This window comes from Mus musculus, chromosome 13, assembly GCF_000001635.26.
Source record: "Mus musculus strain C57BL/6J chromosome 13, GRCm38.p6 C57BL/6J".
NCBI lineage: Eukaryota > Metazoa > Chordata > Mammalia > Rodentia > Muridae > Mus > Mus musculus.
The window spans coordinates 28,717,416-28,739,257 of record NC_000079.6 but is presented as its reverse complement, the minus strand read 5'-3'; the positions used below and the strand labels follow the sequence as shown (position 1 = coordinate 28,739,257).

Sequence of the window (21,842 nt, the reverse complement as noted above, 5' to 3'; positions counted from 1 at the left end):
GTGATTCCAGCCATGGTCCACCATGCCAGGCTGCAAATGTCAGTTGTACAAGGACAGACAGGAGTAAAGAGGGACAGTTTTCCTAGGGAATAATACTGTTTCCAAGGAAGGCAGAGATGAGAGCCTCCTACCCCACAGAAGAGAGAGCAAAGAGGCAGGGCCTGCAAACATCTTAAAAAGAGGCAGGTAGGTCGACACAGTGCCCTGTTTCAAGAAATACCATTACCACCATTAGTGTTGCCAGGACTTTCATGTGAACCTTCTTCTTGCCTGTGGCTGTTTGGTGAAATTTTAACTTTGCAGGCATTACACTTGGGCTAGACTGTAAACACTGCTAAGCCACTTGAGAATTCCAAAGGCCTGGCTCACCTCCCTCTTGGCTCTTTCTGTGCACTGGGCTCTCTGCTGGGCTCTCTCTCTCTCTCTCTCTCTCTCTCTCTCTCTCTCTCTCTCTCTCTCTCTCTCTCTCGGTGTGGTCCTGGGGACCACCAGTACCTCAACACTTGTGGCTCTCGATCAAATTGTTAATCCTTGGCTCCCACTGTTGCTGAGTCAGAGACCTCTGGGGGAAGTTTTGAAATCTTTAACAAGCACCTTTCAGGTCTTTCTCAGGCCCATTGGAGAACCACCAAGCGGTTCTGGGTCAGTATTGTCCTTTCTAGGTAGCAGCTCTCTCTCTCTCTCTCTCTCTCTCTCTCTCTCTCTCTCTCTCTCTCTCTCTCTCTCTCTCTCCCTCTCCCCCCCCCCCCCCCTTTGGCAGAGTCTTGCTGTGTAGCCCATGCTAGTCTCAAACTCTCCTTTCTCCTCATGTGTCTGGGTCTGCTTCCTGATTGGGGGGCGGGGTGGGGGGGTGTTCCCGGTGTGACTTGGCTTGGATCCAGTCTCTTAGTGCAGTTTGCAGGAGCTAAGCAGAAAGCCTGTGACCTCGTTTCCCTCTGCGCCTGCTCTGTAGTGGGGCAGCTTCTATCCATTAGGGTGTGGTAGGTTGATGCACACAGGAGTGGGGAGAACCTGAAGAGATACCAGTGTAACATGCTATGAGTCCAGCAACTTCATGCCTCTGGTACTTGCCACCTGGATGAGCAGATCATGTGCCATTAATGTCCAGTGTTGATCGAGGCTGACATTTCGGTGCTGTGTAACATCGGGGGCTTCTGAATATGATCTGGCAGTGTGGACATGCCCTCTGTAAAGCTGGGCTTGGTGGGGCTTAGGACACAGTGTGAGTAGAAACACTGCTACAGTTTCTAAAAGGGAATTTCGTGGTGTCAGAATTGATGACAGTCATCATCTGAGGGATCTCTTGAATGGTTCTGGGTTTTTCGAGTGTAAACCAAAGCTCCTCCCTCATGAGACAGGTCGTCTCAGGGTCAGGAGTGAAACCATGACTTTTGTTTGTGTTTTTTTCTTTGTGTTGGGGCTAATGCCCAAATTGTGTGCAGTTCAGGAAAAAAAAAAAAAAAACATTCTGGAAAATGAGCTACACTGCTAGCCCCAAGGACACAGACTTGACGTTTCCAGTAAGACATTCTGGAGATTTCAGTTAATTGTGGAAAAAGTGAGTTTTGTTATTTTACACTGAACACCTGGGAAGAAAGTGGGGAAAGCCACTTCATTGGTTTGTGTAAGTCAGAAAAGAAGCTAGTGTGCGCACAACATCCATTGTCTATAGCCTTTCACTATTGCTGGTCTGTGGGAGACTAGAAGCTAAGGCACAGAATGGATACTCAGTGTTTTCACCTCTCCTCTCCTCCCCTCCCTACTCCCCTCCCCTTCTCTGAACTCACCTCATGCTCTGCAAATTCTTTGCAACTGAGTCATATCCCCAGGAGGAACGAACTTAATTTGACACAGACAGGTAGGCTTAGGTCATGAAAAATTGTTAGCCGAAGACTTTACTCAGTTGCTATAGTAGGTGAAACATTTGTGTGTTTCAATAAAACTTTATTTATACAACGGTCTGTAGTTCTCCGTTTGCTGATCTTATGGTTACACATTATGACTTTGAAAGTATAGTTGTAATTATTTCTGGTTACTTAATATGTGAAAGTAGTTACATCTATTGCTATATCATGCATATGTGGTTATTTAAAAATACTTTAATAAATATTTCTCTGCTTTATCTTGCTCTTTGTTAAATTAAAAAAATTTAGTTTACAAAGCAATGGATTTCATTATGGCATAGGGCATTTTCATACATAAATGACTATGCTTTGCTCTTCTTTTTCCATCTCTGCACTCTCCTGCCTCCTACCTCCCTCTCTTGCTGGTCACTTCACTCTTTCCCAGACAACGTCCCTTCTGCTTTCAGTCACATGTATCTCATCACCCTGTCTTGTTGCCCCAGCCCCCTTCAAGTTCTGCTCTTCCTGTCTTGTGGTCCCTTTTGTACTTTTATGTTCTCTGGATATATGCATTTATATACATTTTAATGCAGCTCCTTCGTACAAGGGAAATGTGATATTTATCTTTCTGTGCCTGGCTTATTTCACTTAGCACAATGAACCCCAGCTCCATTTATTTTCCAGGAGATGCCATAATTTTATTCTCTCTTAGGGATGGAGGAAATTTCATTGTGAGCATGTACCACATTTTCTTCATCCAGTCTGGATGAGGTGATAGAGTAGGCATATGAATTCAGGAGTGTGTTATGAGGCGGAGAGCATGGCCGAACTCCTTGAGGTTGCATGGGGTGTATACAGACTGGGTTTGGTAACAGACCCATGCTAGCTGGTGGCTATTCTTGCCTTCATGTCAGCAGATAGATGTGAGGCATGTGAGCCTAAGGAAGTCACACATTTAAGAGAGCTTCATGGAGTCCTTCCTGGAACAGAGGCTCGCCTTAAGTTCTTGCAGCTACTTTTATCGTATCAAGTTTTGTATCCTAGGTCAAAATAGGTGATGGTTTTTCCTCATCTCAAGGCTTATGGGAAGAAACATTACATCAGACAGTGTTCTAAGTTTCTGGGTGGCCAGTAAGTTCTTGGCAAAATGAGGTTACCCCCCTAGGTGCTGACACAGGAACGGGATCTTCCAGAGATGGTAAAGCACAGCCATTGGCTGGGCCCTCTCATGTTTCTGTCTACTACTGTTCACTGGAAGGAGCCTCCCTACTCTGTCTTAGCAGCCTGTCCAGCTGTGTGGGAGTCAGATTTTCTTGGTTTGCTCATCCTAGTTTTGTGGGTAATCTCATCCAGATGCTAGTCCCTTGGTGGGAACAGAATCTTGGTCCTTCTGTCTGCATCAGTGTGGCAATAGCAGTGTCAAGTATGAGGAGTCTTTCAGTCCCCATAAATCAGGAAATAAATAGCCATCTAGAACCCTAAGCATTCTACAAGGAAAAGCCTGTGGTCTTTCAGCCCTTGCTGTGTAGTGGCTTGCTTTCTGTTTCTGGGCTGGAAAGAGTACCAGGTTCATAGGTGTTGTGGTGCTTAAAGATCACTGGAATGCTGGGTATCACATACAGAGTGCTGGATGCTGGGTACCACATACTGGGTGCTGGATGTGGGTGCTGGATGCTAAGTACTGGATGTTAGTCCCTGCACAGAATGGTGGTGAGGAAGAACAAGCTAGTGGAAATTTGTTGGAACCATGGTAGCACTAAAAAATGCTAGGTGGTTTGTAGGTGAGAAATGCCCTAGCATTTATAACTTTGGACTTTAGGTCTTACTTCTGAATTCAAGACTTTTGAGAGGCATAGCTTAACTAATATTAGCCCAAAACAAAACAAAACAAAACAAAAACAAACAAAAAATTCTACCCCCCCAAAAAAAACCTGTTTGGTTTTTTGTTTGTTTGTTTGTTTAGAATGTTTTATTTAGTATAAACCTTTTGTGTGTATGATGTATGCAGGGGCACATGGGCCAGTCAGAGAACAACTTTGTGGAGTCAGTATTTTCCTTTCATCTCTGCAGGAGTTACAGGGATTGCATGGCAAGTGCCTTTATCTACTGAACCACCCTGCCAATGCCAAAGAGACCTCTTGATTGATTTAGTAATAGCTGCTGGGATAGGTGCACATAGTTAATGTGGGTGCTTGAAAACTCCTGTTACTCGGTCGCTTGTACTTTGCTCCTAAGTGGGTGCACACGAATTGCCCTTGAAGCAGATGAGCTCATGTCAAACATGGTGGGGCTTTCCCTACTGTAGAATGCTGGGCACTCTTACCTTACAGAGAGATGAATCAGTAAGAAACATGCTATGCTTTGCTGAGGATGCTTTCACTAATAGCCAGCAACATCATAAATCTAGAGTCCTCAGAGTCATCCTTCTCCCATGGACCAGGCAAATCTCTGTAATGTAGGGCAGAAGCAAAGTCAGACTCAAACGACAATTACTAAATGAAAGCATATCATCTTAGATATGTGCTTATACTGATCTTAATACTTCTTAGGTGTATTTTTCCTTTACATATGTGTTATGTGTATGTGATTGACTATATGCATGTATATCACATGCGTGCAGTTTCCACAGAGGCCGGAGGAGAGGACATTGAATCCTATGGAGCTGGAGTTGACAGGTGGTTATGGTCACCCAAACATGGATGCTGGGAACTGAACAAAGCCAGCATATACTCTTAACCACTGAGCAATCTTTTCAGCTTCCTATTTATTTCAGTATAGGAGCAAGTTCACTACCTGTTTCCCCATTTAAATCCACATGTGCTATTCCTAACTTGGTAAACATACTTTTTAATTTTAATTGTAAATTTTCGTCCTCTTTATTCTTGTAAACTGCAAAGTGGTATCCATGTGCAAACTGCTACCCAGGAGTTAGAAGCTATATGTTGTACCCCCTGGTATAGTGTGATATGGTTTGGGAGGGTTCCCCGGATGTTTGTGTGTTGGAAATGTGGTGATGTTGGGAGGGGGTAAAATATTTAAGACTGGGGTTCATTGGAGGTCATTAGGTCATTGAGGGAGCTGCTCTCTAGGAGTGAACTTGTGAGGACGTGGGGTTTATAAAAAGGAATCCTGACTATTGATTTTGTGGCATCCTGTCTCATTACATGGTTTCTTCATCTGCTCTAATTTATGCCAGAGTCTCACCAAGGCCATCAAGCAGGGCCATACAGATGTAGCGACCTGTTATTTTTCTAAACTGAAAGCTAAGCAAATCTTCTTTTAAAATCCAGCCTTGGGTATTCGTTGTGACCATAAAAACTAAATTTAGACAGTCACTGAATACTCCTGAGCTTCAGTGTTCTCATCTGAAAGGCCAATGCGCCTCTTCCATGTCTGTTAATGGGACCGAGCCTCCCAATCGCCCGGGGGGGGGGGGGGGGTCACAGGTGTGCCACTGTTCCCAAGGCTTTCTATGTGGGTTCTGGGCGATCAAGTGTGGGTTCTCTTATTTTTCTTTTCTTTTCTCTTCCTTTCTTTTCTTTTTTCTCTTCTCTTCTCTTCTCTTCTCTTCTCTTCTCCCCTCCCTCCCTCCCTCCCTTCTCCTTCCTTCCTTCCTTCCTTCCTTCCTTCCTTCCTTGCTTCCTTTCTTTCTTTCTTTCTTTCTTTCTTTCTTTCTTTCTTTCTTTCTTTCTTTCTTTCTTTCTTTCTTTCTTTCTTTCTTTCTTTCTTATATGCAAGTACACTGTTGCTGACTTCAGACACACCAGACAAAGGTATTGGATTTCATTACAGATGGTTGTCAGCCACCATGTGGTTACTGGGAATTGAACTCAGGACCTCTGGAAGAGCAGTCAGTGCTCCTAAGTGCTGAGCCATCTCTCCAGCCCCCAAGTGTGGTTTCTTACACTATGCTATGTACGAGTGACTGACCAACTGAACCCTGCACGGCTCCCGCTCTGGAACTCTCTGTTCCGTGTGTTTCTCTTTTCCGCTTCTGCATGGCATGTAAACTAAACTCTGTACATCAGCCCAACTTTTCTAGAACATTTTGCAGACACAGAAATTTGCACACAATTTTTTCTCCAGAAATTATTATTTTAAATTTTATTTTCAGGAAAGATGAACCCATTTATCAACATGTGTCTGCTTCCCCCCTCTCAATTTTAGGCTTAAGGAATTTGAAAAGGTTTGTTGTGTTCATTTTGCCTGCTGTGTATGTTGAAATGAGGTCATGTATGTAGAGATGCCCTTTGAGCATTTATTCTTTGGAGATAGAGTTCTCACTGTGTTTTCTGCAGTTGTGGTTGTGTACTCTGTGGTATGCAGGGCCATTTGTGCGCGCGCACACACACACACACACAATATTTTTAATAATAATAATGATAAATTTTTAAATACTTAAATCATTATCCTATCATATATGACAAGTATGAATGCTGAGAATTGGATAAACATGACAAAATGTCCTTCCCCCTTTCTTTAGCTATATTTTGCTGTTTTGACTTGTGTGACACAGCATTTGTGATTATGTTGGTTTTTTGGGGGGGGGGTTAGAATGTGTTGTAGGAAGGCAAAAGCAAAATCATAACATTGAGATTGAACATGGCTCTCAATCTTCTTGTCCTTTGCTGGTTTCTTTGATGCTTTTGAGTTCTCTATAAAATGTTAAGGGAGGGAGGAAAGCATCTAGCAATAATCAAAGGGAGGAAAGATCAGCACAGGGCCTTGGTGACATTTGAGGGTAAGTTTTGGAGTTGTTTTAAGAGTTATTGCTGCTTGGGCCTGTTTGGCCTGGCTCCTTGTCAAAACCATTAACTTCAAAATAATAGAGCCTTTAAGGGAATGTATGCTTTTAGAAAACTCCTCATTAATTCAATTTATAGAGAAGGAAAGAGAATTGAGCAGCAGAGAGTAGGAGGCGTGTGGTTTTATCAGGGCTGGGAGTTCAGTGGTGTGTGTGTGTGTGTCAGGTAGACACACACACACACACTCATATATACATACATATACATATATATATACACGCACACACACAGTGGGAAGACTGACTAACATGGAGGACTATATGAAGAATTCTAAAGAGCCCCAGCTCTGTGTCTCTGGGATGGATGGACTGTCCTTAGTGATGGTTTTGGACCTTGAACTCTGACATGAATCCCAGCCGGGAAATCTTCAACACTAATTAAGCTTTGGCTTGTTTTGAGTCTCTTCCAGCCCTGTGGTTGAATAGCTTTGTGTACACAGTTCTTTTCCCACAGTCAGGATAGTGTCCCCCTACAGTGTTGGTCCTTACCTGATGGTAGTGTGAGGCTACTCTCTCACAGGAAGTGGCCTGACTCTACACAGGCCTCTCGCAGCTCCCCAACAGCTAATGTCATGTTTAGGGAACAGAAGAGTTGCATTGCTTAATGAGGACTGGGAAAGATGGTGGTATCTGACCCATGGAATCGTGAGAACACACCAGCACTCCTCATTAGACCTCTTTGGCCTTCTTTACCATCAGTAGGACAAGATGTATGGAGACAGAATTTATTAAATACTCACACATGCGCATTGAGCTTCCCTGATGGCTGCTGTTAGGCTAGCTTCCAAAACCAGGGGAACTGGACAGTATGTAGTCACTGCAAGGTAATGTTCCCACCAACCTTGTATGTGAGACTAAAGTAGCTTAGGGAGGTGAGCACAGCGTGACTCTGGTGGCCCTCCAGGGAAGACTTGCACACAGGAAGCAGCACTTTTTTTTTTTTTAAATCAATTACAGAGGGTATCAGTGTTTACAGGACTTTAGAAAGAAGTCAGTGTATGAGAAGTAGAGTACATGGCAGGACTGGGGTGTGTCCTAGGCACAGATGGATAGTAGTTCTTTGGTTTTTTTTTTTTTTTTTTTTTTTTTTTGGGTTTTCTTTTCTTTTTTCTTTTCCCGTAGAAGTGATTCCTATGTGAGTTTCATATGTGTTCATTATACACCCACTCTTTTTTCCCTGTGAGTTTTTCTTTTTTCTTTTCCAGCATTAGTGTTTGAGTGTATTGCTTTGTGTATACTAGGAAGGTGCTCTGTTGCTGAGCTATATCCCCAGTCTCCATGACTTTTTATTTGTTTGTTTGTATGAGGTAGAGTAAAAACTTTTCATTAAGGTGTATATGTATGTGTGTGTGCATGCATGTGTGTATATACACTATGTGTTACAACGTGAATAAGGATCTATCTATGTATGGTATGTGTGTGTGTATGTGCATACTTATATGTATATAGGCCATTATCTGTGCATGTGTGTGCTTGGGATTTTTAAAAAACCCTGTTTCTAAGCAATTTTACTCTCAAAATCCTGAGGACCCACTTTAGGTTTTGCTAAAGACAGGTTGCCTTGGGGAATTCACAAAAAGAGAAAGTGGTTACCTGTCTTTGCTGAATAAGCTTAATTGGGCATAGGAAACTGTAAGCCAGCTCAAATATAGTGTGCATCATCTCTGCTATTTCTCCAGCCTCGGGATTGGCAGTGCACCTGAAAGAGACTAACAGTGACATGGCTTGGGGACTAGCAAAGGCGTTAGAAATGGAAACAGGCATCAGTCTACAAAGTTTGGCCGTTTATAGACATTGCATCGATGAGCTCTGTTGACCATGAAGATAGCACATGAGTTGCTTCTTTGCTTGCCTTTGCTTTGTCTTGCCGGGGGCTGGGTATCTTTAGTCAGAGTTTACTGTTATCTCATAGTTGTTGCTCCGGCATAGACTTCCCTTTCATTCCTTCAGTGTGAACTTAGGGATAATATAATAGACTTCAACACAAACAGCCATTGACCTCTACCTGCTAGACTCTGTTGCTTCCCTCGGTGTACCCTCTTTCTCTCTACTGTCAAGTGAAGCTTTTGCCTTACGTGAACTCTTTGTATTTCTTTCCTTTCTCAGATCATCCAGTAACCAACCCAGGAAGTTCTTGTAAGCATGCATTTCTTAGTCAACACTGAATGCCTTTAGACCGAGGTCAACCTTTTCAGCTGGTACCGTGGTTTACACTGCTGGTGAGTTTTGCTTTTATGGTTGAAAAAAAAATCACAAAATTCTAGGCTCTAGGGATTGACTTCATAGGGGAGGGTTGAACATATTTGAAAGATTTTTTTTTTCAGTGCCAGCTGTGGCTAATGTGTCAGCCTTTCCGTCACCTGATTCCCAACATTCAAGGGTTCATAACGAGACTGCTGAGTTTCACCGCAAACTGAAGCTTGGTATGGGAGAATCGAGCCCGAAGCAAACTTTTTCATTACAAAAAGTAGTTTCTCTATAAAACCACTAATAAAGAAGCAAAGCTAGTGATTATTGTTGAACAGAATCAAGCTGCTTGGTTTACTTAATACTGCAGGATTATTTTGCTGTAATAGAAACCAATCCAGGAGTTTGGGGGGCGGGGGGGTGGTGGTGAGAGGAGGATGAATATGAGTGACATTTAATTTCCAAGGGTGTCTGTTTAAATGTGAGAAAATATTCTCTTCCCAAAGTTAGAATACTTTTCAAAGCTTGTCTGCCTGAATAACTTGTGGGTAAATGGATATTTTTGGCACCTGTGATAATAAACGTAATAGAAATTTGCAGATTTGAGAAAGACAAACACGTCTCTTCCTTTCCACGTACCTGGAGGAGACTGCAGTGGTTCTGCCCAACAACAGGCTCCACCCTCACTTAACATTGTGATTTTATTCACATAGGAAGTTGGTCCCGAAGGACCACTGGCAGGGAGAGCAGATACCAAAGCTACTTTTTGTCCTTGGCTGTCATGATGATAAAACCTACGGATGCTTCCCTGTGCTTTGGCTCTGGCCTCCATCACCACTAGTAGGGAGCAAATGCAGGATTCTGTTAGAGTTGAGCACAGAATCTCTGGCCTGAAATAGAAACAGTATGGTGCATGAACAGATGTATCTGTGGCTCTGGCTTTCTGAGCCCCCCATCCTAAGTCACCAAAATTACTTATTCCCCAACAAATGGAAAGCAGGCTGCAGTGTGAGGACCACGTCACTTAGCCCTTCTTTTCCATGTTGTCCATGGATACACCTTCCATTTTCTTTTCTTTATCTTGTACAAGACTCTTCACACTTTATTGTTAATCTTTACTACCTCTTCTGTGTGTATTATCTCTTTTCCTTTCTACTTCGCTTATATTAGTTACACTGGGTGTTGCTATGTCAAAACTCCTGACCAAAGTGACTTGGTTTGAAGTTTGAGAATAACTTCCATCATGCAGGGAAAGGTTGCGGGGACATGGGACATGAGGTAGTGGGTCACATGGGCACAGGTTGATAAATATTGGGGCTCAACTGCCCCTCTTTTCCTCAGGCAGAATCTGAGCCCATGGGATGCTGCTGTGCGAATTCAGGGTGAGTCCTCCTTGTTCTGATAAACCTTTTACGAACTGCCGATATAGACACACCCAGAAGTGTGTTTCCATGGTGACCTTAAATCGAATCAAGTTGCCAGTGAAGCTTAATCTTATCTTAACACAGTTCCACATAACCCAGGCTCAGTAAATTCCTCATAGAGCCTCTTAGTTATAAGTGGCTAGCTCATCTTGAATATTCATACTTTACAGTATCTGAGTTTGAGAGACTCAAACACTGACTTGACACATACAGGCCAGATTGCTAACCTGCAAATCTAAGACTTGGGATGCCTCAAACTCTAAACAGGTTCTGCATCAGTCTGAAGCCAAGAGTGGAAAATTCCATGCCATGAATCTTTGTTTCAGGCACGACATTATTAAATATGTCATATAAAATGGTCTGTAGGCTACACGTGTAAAATGTCTATGAAAAATAAATGGACTTAGTGTTTGAATATTGGTCCTCTCCCCAAGGTACTATATTATTATTACATGTATTTAGACATTCCAAAATCAGGAAGACTTCTGGTTCTTGTCACTTGGGATAAGGAATGCCAAATTATGCTATTTACATGTCTATGTAAACATGTATGTGTGCAGTTTGTATGTTTATAATCTGGTTTCAGATTCCTTAGCAGCAAACTACTAACATACCAAGTTACCCTGTCCAGGCCACAGAGTGTCTAAGAATGCATGGATTAGTAGGCATCCTTCAGGCTCCAGGCCTCTGGGGCTATCCAGCTGCCAATGGCTCTCTGTGTTTGCACTCACCGAGTTCCTTCAGCTGGGTTGATCAAGGTATACAGTTCAGGCTTGTGAAGGGGGCCTGAACATGCCATTGACTGGAATCAATCTGTTTTTAATCTGGATTTTTCTTTAGCATTCAAAAATGCAATCCTGATTTCAAGAAGTTCATCAAAAATATTCAAGGCATGTGTTAGCTTTCCATGGCTGTGACAAAGTATTTGAAGTAATCAGGTTATAAGGAGGAAAAAATTTTGTTGGCTCACGGTTTTACTCTGAAGTCTCTGGCCCCTATTGCTTTGGACCCATAGCAAAACAAACATCACGGTGGGAGTACTTTAACTTATTCTTTATTTATTTGCTTTTCGTGTGTAGGCATTCACATAACATGTGTGAAGATGAGAGGCTGATTTATAAGAGTTGGGCTTTCTCCTTCAACCTGTGGGCCCTGGGGATTGAACTTGGGTTATCAGGCTTGCCAACACTGTACCTACCGCTTCATCTCACTGGCTCTGTGTCTTGGTGTTTTCATAAACATAATCTGATATTTTAGACAGGGACTCAAGTTTGAGAACTAAATTTGCTTCTCCCTGCCCCCATATGGGCCTTAGAACATACAGCCTAAAGATATTTTTTAACAATATTTTCATCAATTTTATGCATGAAACAGTTATGGTATGGAGTTCTCCAGTTGTGGCTTCATGTTGATGCCTCTGGCAGCTAGGAAAAAGGGAGGGAGTTTGGGAGCGAGAACGTGGAGAGGAAAAAGGGAAGGAAGAAGCAGAAGAGAAGAAGAAAAGGAAAAGGCCAGAGCAAAGTACATTGGGAGTATTCTCCCAATGACCCTCAACAGCATCTTTTCCTAACCAACACTTCCTGTATAGCCTATAGCATATTCCTGTATATCCAGTTACTGAGTCTTCAGCACACAAGCAATGGGAGACATTTATGGTCCAAACCATGACAGAGACAATTGCTGATCTGACCCAACTCTTTTCATTTTTGTCTATGAACATGTCTCTGAATGTTCACACTACTAGGATAGGCAAATGATCAAAAAAAAACTATTATTGTACACATTGAGCTGCTATTTTTCCCCTCCTTCCCTCCCTCCCTCCTTCCTTAATTTTCTTTCTTTCCTGGAACTCACTCTGTAGATGAGGTTGGTCTTGAACTCAGAAATCCACCTGCTTCTACCTCTCAAGTACTGGAATTAAAGGCCCGCACCACCACTGCAGGCTCTGCTGCTCATTTTCTATGTGACAGTTTGCAGGGAAGTGTGGTATGCACTACTTGCCCTCCTCCCTCACAATACAGTAGATAATTTTAAGCATTGACATCATGTTCTATACAGAGCAGGTTTTGTTTTGTTTTATTTTGTTTTGTTTTGTTTCATTGGTTTTCGAGACAAGGTTTCTCTGTGTAGCCCCAGCTATCCTACTCACTCTGTAGACCAGGCTGGCCTCAAACTCAGAAATCTGCCTGCCCCTGCCTCCCAAGTGCTGGCATTAAAGGCGTGCGCCACTGCCGGGCTTCAGTTCTTGAAGTGGGTGATTGTCAAGATTATATGCCTGGGTAAGAAAGTTTTTTGTCTGTCTGTCTGTCTGTCTGTCTATCTCTCCTTTTTTTTTTTTTAAATTCATTCGCTCATTTATCCTATAGCTCGGGCTGATCTTGAACTCCCTGTTTAACCAAGAATGACTTTGAATTTCTTGTGTATGGATGTGTGCCTGTATGTGCTCCTGTCTGAGTGTGGTTCCTTGAATGTCACAGCACATATGTAGAAGTCAGAGGAGAATCTTACTGTTGATTCTTCCCTTCTACCTTGTTTGAAGCCAGATCCTTTTGCTAATGTTAGCTGCTGTGTATTCCAGACTGTCTGACCCATGAACTCTTAGGGATTCTCCTGCCTGTAGGTCTGTCCCGCTTTATGAGCATCCAGATTAGAGATGCAGGCTACCTCTCTCAGCTGAACTTGCATTCTGGGGACTTGAACTTGAGTCCTCAAACTTGTACAGCAAGCATTTTTCCCACTGAGCCTTCTGCTTAGCCCAGACTTTGAACAGAGTGATGGAATTGCAGGCACATACTAGCAGGCCAGATTTGTGTGGTGCTGGAAACGGAACCCACGGCTTTGTTCATGGTAGGCAGATCCACTCTACCATGTGTACTGGCTAGCATCTGAGCCACACCCCAGCTCCTTGCATTTTGGTTTTTGCATTTTCTATTTGTTTGTTTTGTATACAGTTCATATCCTAGCTTTCCAAACTTTCTGTAGTGAGATAAGCGTGTTCTGAAGATCCTAAACAGAGAAACGAGGAGTTATGCCATTGAAATTTGGGACCTGAAGGGACATTGCAATAGAGTCTCCAGGAATACACATGGAAAAACAAATAAAGAAAATAAAAAAGATCCCTGGACATATTTGTAGCAAAAATGCAGTTTGGTCTGCATGTGGGTTCCCTAACAAGTGGAGCGTGGGCTGTCTGTGTCTCTGTTCCCTGACATTGGATCTCCTTCCCTCTACTTAGACTGCCTGGTTGGGTCCAGTGGAAGAGCATGTGCATAGACTAGATGCTCCAGGGTGAGGTGTTCCCCCAGGAGGGCTCCTTTTCTCTGAAGAGAAGGGGAAGGGGCAGTGGGGGGAGGGTTTTGTAAGGGTGGGATTGGGAAGAGGGGAAGAATGGGGGCTATGATTGGGATGTAAAATGATTTAAAAAATTAAAAAACAAAACAGAAAAGAAACATTCAATTTCCCTTCACTGTCCTCACATAGACCTTTTGTTTACTCATTTTTTGGCCATTTTATTAAGCTATGGTTGACATATAAAAATTGCACTTAAGAATAATATACTTAATAATTAATATAATTTGATGACTCCATTGATTGTTGTCTAGTGATCTTAGCACGAGTGTCTGCTTAGTCCTTGAATGGGTGGCAATGACTGAAGACTTGTGAACTCATGTTAGTGATCAAGATACTAATTTTATCCATCACTTCTAAAGTTATTTCTGAAATGTCTTTTATTTTTTGTTTTAAAGAAAATCTGTTTCTTTTGCAGTGCAGGTATTTAGCATGAGCTCTACCTTCTTGCAGCACTAGAATATTAACTCTAGGCCCTAATTTTCCAGATTTTATTGTTTGTTTTGTTTTAGCATCTCTGCATTTCATATAAGGAGCCAAATCTTATACCCTTTGTCTAACTCCTCCCCATCTCCTTCCTAGCATGATTCTGAAATTTAGATTCTGCTTCCTGATCTTGTCTGTTATATTTTTATAAGGACTACTTCTGAGTCCTTATAAAAATTGGATCTAGTAGCTATTCCCTTTGTCTGGTTCATCCACGTAATATAGTATGATGGAGTTCATCTACATTGTTGCAAACAACAGGATCTTCTTTTTCAAGGATGAATGACATTCTGGTCAGTCCTTTGCTTTTCCTATCTGTGTGTGAAAAGCATGGCTCATTAAGTTGATATAACCACACCTTCCTTTAATCTTTGCAACATTGATAGCCAGCTGATACAGACTGTTAGCTGGAAATGTAACAGAGAAAATGTTACTAGGAATCAGCCGCTCCCATTACAATACGCTGTTTACCTGAAAATCAAATCCAGTTGCAGGACAGGAAAAGCGTTTAGATTAAATGTTTATAACAATGATACGGGTCATTATAAACACAAAAGATGGCTTTAGTGTAGGAGTTGTATTGTTTCAGAATAAAGAGTCAACTCTGAAGTCTGTGTCTTTTTCCTTTGAAAATGATAGGGTACTTCCTCTGCTCTGTGACTCACTTCCTGTTTGGGGGGACAGGATGTTGGATGCTGGGTGAACCTCATTCTCTTTGCAAATGGATGCAGCCCCATTGTTTGTTTGAGGGACAATGATGGAGTGGCCTCTTGGCAAACTAGGGAAGTGGCTCAGAAACAGAAGGGGATGAGTTAGTGCTCCCCCACCCCCATTCTGTAACATTGGTTTTATTCGGTCCTTAGAAGTTAAACCTTTAGCTTAACTTTTCTATGTGTAGTGATGACTGTCATGTGATCTGCTGCCTATAGGAGGACAAGTCGAGTTTAAATGCGCATTTCTCATATTCTCACCTGCCATATAATTGCTAGGTACCCAAAAGTATGTATTGTAAATTACATTTTCTTCTAAAGTGTTAACTATTTTTCTTGTATGTGTTAAAATGAATAACAAAGATAATATACATATGACTATATGTATTGATTTGTCTCAAACTAAATTATTTTCCTAATGGTGGTGGCTGCAGGAAATCCCTAAACTTGGAGTTGGGGCACTGGAAGAGATCTATAATTGTAATGATGGTGGTCTCATGGAGAAGTCACTTCATGTCCACCTAATATATCCTAAATTCCTTTACATATTTCTCATGAATTTCAGAATGGCGTTTATGCATTTCTCACACAGGATCACACAGCCTTTCTCACATGAGGTCACATAGCAGCAAGAAAATGAAGCTGGCCATGATGGTATGTCCTTGTAATCATAGGACTTGGGAGGTAGAGTCAGGAAGGTTAGGCGTTCAGTATCCTCCTCCTGTATACTGAAAATTCAAGGCTAGCCTGGGCTACATGAGATCCTGTCTCAAAAACAAACAAACAAACAAACAAACAAACAAACAAACCAACCAAACAAGCGCTGGAGAGATGGCCCAGAGATTAGAGCATCTGTCATTCTTGGAGAGTCTCTTGAGTTCTGTTCCCAGGTGGCGGTCCACAACTATCTGTATGTAACTCCAGTTCCCAGTATTCTGTACCTTCTCTTGATGGCCAAGGACATCAGACACGCATATGCTCACTGATATGCACAGCAAAAACCCACTTGTACTGATAAATAAATAAAAAATAAAAACAAAACAAAGGTGGGGGTGGGGAGAGATGGTTGGTTTGAGTGAAAAGACAAAGGTTACACGAGATCTAAGAGTAGTAAAATACTTAAAGACCAACTGCTCAGGAGGACTGGAACAGCAAAGCGAGCATCTTCTGAGCACAGAAACAGACAGTGGGATCTGTTAGTGCTTTAATCTGAGTCTGGCCCCAGTTCACCCGTGTCTGCTTTATCCAATCATTTATCCTTATGATTTTGATACAGTAAGCACATGATATCCAGAATCAGAATTGGAATACAGTGCCTCTTGCTTTGATAGACGGTTAGGATCAGAACTTGAGGGTATGACATTAAGAAAGGGGAGGTGGTGGTGGCGGTGCTGATGAGAAAGCCCTGTCTTTATGACATACCATGGTCTCCCACTTAGCTGTATCACCCTTGGCCACATCTGCTCACACCTTCGCTTGCGTGTATTGGATGTCACTGGATGCCTATCGCACTTACATCCTGAGCTAAGACTAATTCTGTCACTGTAGTTAGCTGTGTGTGAATCACTTATTTATGACAATTAAAAAACCAAATCCATGACTGGCTTTTTTTCCCTTGCCAGCCGACCACTGTCTGAAGTCCTTAGTTGGCTTGTGCTGAGCGAATAGAAAATTTAAAATTATTCTAAACTCAACTTAATTAGGGAGGGAAATGTGTAGCCAACCCCCCCCCCCCCGGTACAATGCAACTAAAACCAAATGTAAATGATTTTTGGATGATCCAAATTAGTTTTCCCTTCTGCCAGCTAGCATGGAGCACTGAGATTAGTGGAGTAATAACAAGGCCTTCTAATAGGTAGCTTTTGGAAGAGGTTCCGTTTGCATTGGGACAGCGCAATTGGGAAGATTGGCTTTTCCAAGCTCTTGTCTACATATTTATTTTTGGATTTATGATTCCAGCATACTGCATTTTAATTTGTCCTTCTTGTTGTGTGTGCAGTTGATTTTCATGTCTAGCTTTTATTTTGTCTTTGATGTGAATTTTTCTAATTTTCAAAAGTGGCAGCCCCCATTGCTTGCAGCGAGAGGGGGGGCAGGGGGAACCCTTCCCCCACTGTGCCTTGTTAAAATGAATAGTCTTACAAACAGAGCAGTAACAGCTCTCCCCCACCTTTGTCCCTGGTGACCTAAGGATTTAGAGGTTGCAGCTTGGATTCTTTTCTTCTTTGCTTCACACACACAACTGTCCCTTTCATATATGGAGAACCTTTGGATTTTGTAGGGGATGCAGCATATTGGCTTGTGTCTAAAGTGTGGCAGGGGTTCCTTAGGCTTTGGTTTGCAACAGCAGATACGAGAGAATTTAGATTATTGTAATGAATTATTTAGAGCTCACAAACAGCGAAGAGCCTTACTCCTCGTCTATTCCCGCTTTGAATCTATTTATCAATTTTACCTTTGAAACAAATTAATTATGAAAAGGGCCAGGCTACTGTCATTTCGTTTGGATGCTTTTGGCATCACTCTGGTGGGTGGAGGGTGTGGGGCAGCCTGGCCAGTGGCAGAGCATTGGAAAGCTGGCGTCGTTGCATTTGCTATGAGCAGATGATTATTCTTTTCCTCCTATGCACCATTCAGCCTGTAGGAAAAGAACACCCGATCAGGCTCCGTTACCCCTGGCGGTGGGCCAGCAGGCCAAATCCTGTCACCTTCGCTGCATGGCCAAGTGTCTTTATTACATGTCATAATTCTAACTTCTGAGCTTGATCCATGGAACCCTGATGTGACATCAGCTGCTCAGGGATGTGGGGAAAAAGAAGAGCTGCATTAGTGGTCGTCGCTAGGTGGGGTTCAGGGGAATGTGAGAAAAGGACGCGAATTGTCTTTAAGCAGGTGTTTAAACAGATGCCATGCTACACTCCTTTCTCATGCCTCCTAGAATTTGAAATGCACTCTCCATTTCTGTTGACATGGATTGTTGATTCGAGACTGAATAGAAATGTTCTTGCCACACCTCCTAGGAGGCTCCAGGTTAGTGGCTAGCCACTCGTGTATATGAAGGTTTTGTTGTCTTGACCCGTTCCTTGGGTTCATGGGCAATCCTGGCCTTCACAGATCTGGTAGGACGGTAGGCTGAGTTACAATGCTCAAGTCAGTCTGGGGTTGACTTGGGATTAACTAGGACTAGATCAACTTTTCTTCTCTAAACTACATTGCGGGTTAGGAAATGTAGTAGGAACCAGAGAATAACTTAAAACAATACAGTGGTCACTAGCATCCATTTCTCGTGTAAGGCGTTCCCCAACTCCTTCTTTTGTGCACAAGTCTGTTATTTTTCAGTGTTTAGGGCTTTCCCAGTGAAGCCTAGACTGTGCTCCATGGTGAAGGACTGTGCAGACCCTCTGGAGGGCCTTGGCAAGCCTTGCAGGGAGTAGTGGTACAGGTCCTAGCCATTTCCCCAACCCTGTCGTTACTGTTGAGCATTCTCAGAAAACGGTCTGCGAGGGAGGGAGCGCCTCCATGAGCCTCCCCTCCCCCATCGCCTTTCGAAAACTTTTCCAGTTTGGCTGCTGAATGAAAGCAGGAACTTTATTTAGAAGTGAGGAGGGGAGGGGAACGCAGCTCTGGGTTGACACCCTTCTGGTGCTTATCCATAAATATGAAATGGTGTTAGAACACCAGACACCAGAGAGCTTTCCGATTGGCTGCTGGTGATGTCATCTTGTCATTAATGCTGTGCTCAGAAAATAAACTGATCTGCCTGTTTTCTCCCCCTACCCCTTATTTAAAAAAAAAAAAAAAAGAAGAAGAAAAGAAAGAAAAAAGGAAAAAAAGAACCCTGAAATGTATGAAATCCATTTTGTCATCTAAAAGGAGGCACTTCAGTTAGGACATTTTGAACGAATTATTATATTTCTCATGTGCTCTGTCCTTTTGGCCTTCACTTGAATACTGCCGTAATCACCCACAGGCATTCAGTCTGTCGCATCCTGTTGCTTTAAGAGGAAGACAGACGCTTTGCAACACCTGGGCACCACAGTTGACATTTGCAGACACTAAGTGCTAATGCAGAAGATAGGAATTCCTTCCTGTCAGCCTTGCCACATCCGAGTGTGCTGAGAGCCAAGGTTGGCACTTGCAAGGCTTGAAACAAGGGGTGGGTAATCGAAAGTACTTCTATAAAACGTGTGTGTGTGTGTGTGTGTGTGCGCGCATGTGTGCACGAGCGCACATAGTGTATTATGCATATGTGCATATTTGTGTGTATCTTTGTATATGAGTATGTGCAAGTGTGTGCGGGTATGATGTAGACATGGGTGTTTTTATTAGTCTTCACATTATTTTTTTCACTGTCTCTTACTATACCTGGAACCCCATGATTTGGCTGTGCTTCCTGGCACCAAGCACCAGGTCTCGTCCTGTTTCTCCCTCTCCAACAATGGACTTATAGCAGTAGCATACTTCCAGGTTTGGCTTTATATATCGGTGCTGGGGAACCCAAACTCAGATCCTCATGTTGGCACATATAATACTTTACTAACTGGGCCATCTCCTTGCCCTTTAACATTGATTTCTTAAATCATAATTTTCTTAGTCTGACTCGGCTGCCTTTTGTGTGTTGTCAGTCAAATCTTAATGAGTCTGCCTTTGCACCTTGCTGATCTGGGATGTTTATTTACAGACGCGTGTTGAGTGGGAGGAACACACTTGTGACATGTCCTAGGTGTGTATAGGAAAAACCCAATGGTATTCTGGGTACCTAGGAGTGATGCTCTCAGAAGGGAAGCTACTCCCTGGCATTTCTCTAACCACTGAATTGAGTTTGGATGTTTGGGGGTTTGAGACAGTTAGACAACCAACCCTTCATCCCTACTGGTTCTGTATTTATATTTATAACCATTTCCATTAACCATTGGGAAGACTTGTGTATAGCTATAGCTCCTTCAGTTGAATACAGAACTGTCTTTTAAAAGGAAAGTCACGATTCTCTATTGTTATAAAGTTTGCTTGAATAAATGGCCTTCTCCTTTTCTGTAATATTTTACTTTGCTCGTGAGTGATCATAATAATGTATCTCCCTGTATGTCTGGGACTGTTGAATCTCACCAGATCCGAACCCAAATGTTATATGACTCCCCGCCATGCCATCTTCAAGCCCTGTCTTCAGTGAAATGTCTTTGGGAGTCTCTTTCACTCCCTGATGAAATGGCTGTCCAAGGTTGTTTTTCCCAAGGTGCAGGCACAGCACTTGAATTAGCAAAAATGTCCTGCCAGCAGGTGCAGCTCATCGCAGCAGTGCAGCCCTGGCTCAGGTTCCAGTGGCTCAGGTTCCAGGGAGCTGCCGGATTCCTTTTCAAGTGTCCCCTCATTTTCACAAGGTTAGAAACCATAGATTTAGCAATCTCTGGGGGTCAAAGGGAAAAGGGGGAGACAATGAGTCTCATTCATCCTTAGACGCTCTAATGAGTCATGGGGACGGTCTCTTTTCCAGGTTAGAGCTGTGTCTCTCTGGCAGGCTGTAATTATCTGTGAGCTGAGACACGAAGTGATATCAACACACAAAAGCATTTCAGGAATAGGTTTTTTGAAGATGAATCACCCAAGTCCATGTCCTGCTCAGCCTTTTTTTTTTTTTTTTTTTTTTTTTTTCTGAGGGGCTGTCTGGCTCCCTCTGCCTGGCTCCCACTTGATCATGTGACAGCTGTTTGCAGACTAAATGAAAGAAGCCATCATTCAGTGGCAGGAAACCTAATCCTGGACAGGTGCAGTTTGAGTAAAGACTCTGGGCCTGAAGGGCAGGGCCTTTGCAAAGTCCCCAGCTTTTGCAGATGGTGGGTGTGGGAGGAGCAGGATTCGATTCCCACAGTCCCATCTGCGGCCCCTAGACTGTCCTTCCCGGGGAGAGGCCTATCCTTTGTCCAGATATTGCTGAACTTTTGAACCCAAGTACACTCCACAACATTTGGGAGGCTGTGTTCACGCCTCACCCTCAGATAAAGCTGCCGCAAACTGAAGGAAACAGTAGCCAGACCCGTTTTCCTCTTCCTCCAGTGATGTGAGGGAGCTAATTAGAAATCAGCCGTCCAGCCGCTTCCTCCCCTTGTACTTGGGTTCTTTTTTCCCCTAAAAGATGCTTATAGACACGAACAAAGGCCGGATGCCGTATTAGGCCTTCTCATTAAGTGCTCCCTGTCAGATGTGTCTGGTTTACACACCACTTTTTCCTTCTGCCCAGGCCAAATGGGATCCCAATGGGTGTTAGAACCCCTCCCCCCATCAAGTTGTATTTTTCAATGTCTGAAACTGCCCCTCAAAAAAGAAAAAGGAAAACCTGCCACATTGCAGTTTTCTTTGTTCTCAATTACTGATGGCTATTGAGAACTAACTCAGGCGCCAGGTGTGTAGACACCACATTATCACACCTAAATCTTTGCGCACTTGGCAAACACTGAGACTGCCTACACCCTCAGATGAAGCGTTTGTGGGAGAAAACGAACAAATAGCCAGATAGACAGCATTAATAGAGAAATATGGAGAGAAAGGATAAGAATTGAGAGTAGTCTGGGCTAGAACCCAATCTATTTGAAGGAAAGAAATGATTAGGGTGGGAGTGCGGGCATGAAGCATTTGCTAAGCAGTCTACTGCTCTGAATAGATCCCTAAGTTCCTGTGGCTTGGAGATCAAAACTTAGAAATCCACAATTATACCACATAGATTCTCCCTAGTCTATATTTAGTATATAATCTCTACACTTTGGCTACATATGGCCTTGAGCTCCTCTTAAGAGCTAAAAATGCAAGTTGCTGCCGCCCACTCTGTCCCAAATCAGGATGGCACATAATTGCATCAGGGATCTTGCTTTGAGGAAGGAGGTGGAGATCAAGTCATCAGTGGGCAGCTTCCCCTCCCCCCAACCCCCATGAGCACCCTTAGAAGAAGCTCAATATGCAAGATAAATGTATGAATGATGTCTCTGTAAGAATTCATTTATCCCTTCACGACTTCAGTAGACCATCTCGTGGGGGTACTTGAAAGTTG

At 43.0% G+C, this 21,842-nt stretch overlaps 1 long non-coding RNA gene across 2 annotated transcripts in view, besides 1 other annotated feature; it reads left to right on the top strand.

Annotated features, from left to right (window-relative positions):
* Window positions 1–21,842, top strand: part of 2610307P16Rik (RIKEN cDNA 2610307P16 gene) — a 425,389-nt gene that overhangs the window by 146,165 nt on the left and 257,382 nt on the right. The window lies entirely within an intron of this gene.
* Window positions 19,817–21,612: an enhancer, noted in NCBI's record as "VISTA enhancer mm265". NCBI's record gives its function as "enhancer in: neural tube[7/8] | blood vessels[3/8]" and the evidence as "EXISTENCE:transgenic organism evidence [ECO:0001131][PMID:17130149]".